Source organism: Hypanus sabinus, chromosome 6 (assembly GCF_030144855.1).
Source record: "Hypanus sabinus isolate sHypSab1 chromosome 6, sHypSab1.hap1, whole genome shotgun sequence".
Taxonomy (NCBI): Eukaryota; Metazoa; Chordata; class Chondrichthyes; order Myliobatiformes; family Dasyatidae; genus Hypanus; species Hypanus sabinus.
In genome coordinates this window covers 116,861,855-116,863,010 of record NC_082711.1, presented here as the reverse complement: position 1 = coordinate 116,863,010, position 1,156 = coordinate 116,861,855, and positions in this window count along the sequence as shown.

The following is a 1,156-nucleotide window of genomic DNA, read 5'->3' as shown; positions in this document are numbered from 1 at the left end:
TCTCTTTCGATATTTTTATTACTTTCTATATAAAGGTCTACAGAGAACAAGAAGATATATATTATAAGTCAAAAGAAAAAAAAGTACAAAATACATTGTATTAAAAATACAGTTACTATCACAAAACCCTGTATTTTTAAATGAAGAAATAGTCCTTTTGTGTTTCACTGAATATAGGTGAGAACAAAAGGTAGGGTGCATGGCAAACAATGGTGAAGTGTGAAGGAGGCATGGGTTGAAGAACTGGAACTGAAACCACGACAGGAAGGGCTTCACACTTTGGAAGGGAAAGAACTCGGCTTAAAGATGCAGGAATATTGAATATTCATATTAGAAAATTTCTAATGGACGCAATCATGTCCCTTTAAATGGGCAAACTGCCTGCTAAAGCCTCAGGATGATTACAGGTCAATATGACCATTGGAATTTGCTCTATCTTCTCTTAGCATAGTCGTGTTGACTTGGCATCACTTGGAAAACTAATGATGTCAAGCTTGTCTCGGGCTCTTCTGGAAGAAATTAAAGCTTCTGGAAGAAATCTGGGACCTACATTGCGAATCCATTGCACATGGATTGGGAGTTGGAAGGCTAACTCTATCACCTTGCAGTCTTGTGCATGGTATCCAACAGCCTCTCTTTGCAGTGGCCAACAGTTATTCAGGCAAGAGTGGGCAATAGTGCGAAAGCACACCAATTCTTTTCTCTAGATATGTTATGTCCCATCAGAAGAGGTTTTGTCAATGGAAACAATACATCCAGTTCAGGTAATTATTGGCCACGTCTTTTAATCTCATTGCTAATGCAATGGTCTTCAGAACGCTAAGTCTAGAAGCAGAAATAACGTTGACATTTTAATTTGGATTTATGGCAACCTGCTGGTCACGTGAAGTGGAACTGTAAGTTTTGAACAGAATAAATGGAGAGGTAGCAGTTAAAATGTGGGAGAAAGAATGAGACTGCCTGTGCTGGAATTGGGACCAAAAGATAAACAATTGGAGTTGCTTAGGAAGTCAAGTAGGATCTGTGGAGGCAAAGGAATGGTTAGCATTTCAGTTTGACAACCTGCATCAGGACTGGTGCTTTCCCACGCATGGTGATGTATTGAACCATGGGATGCACAGTTACTGGGAACTCCAGCATCTCTTACCTCTCACTT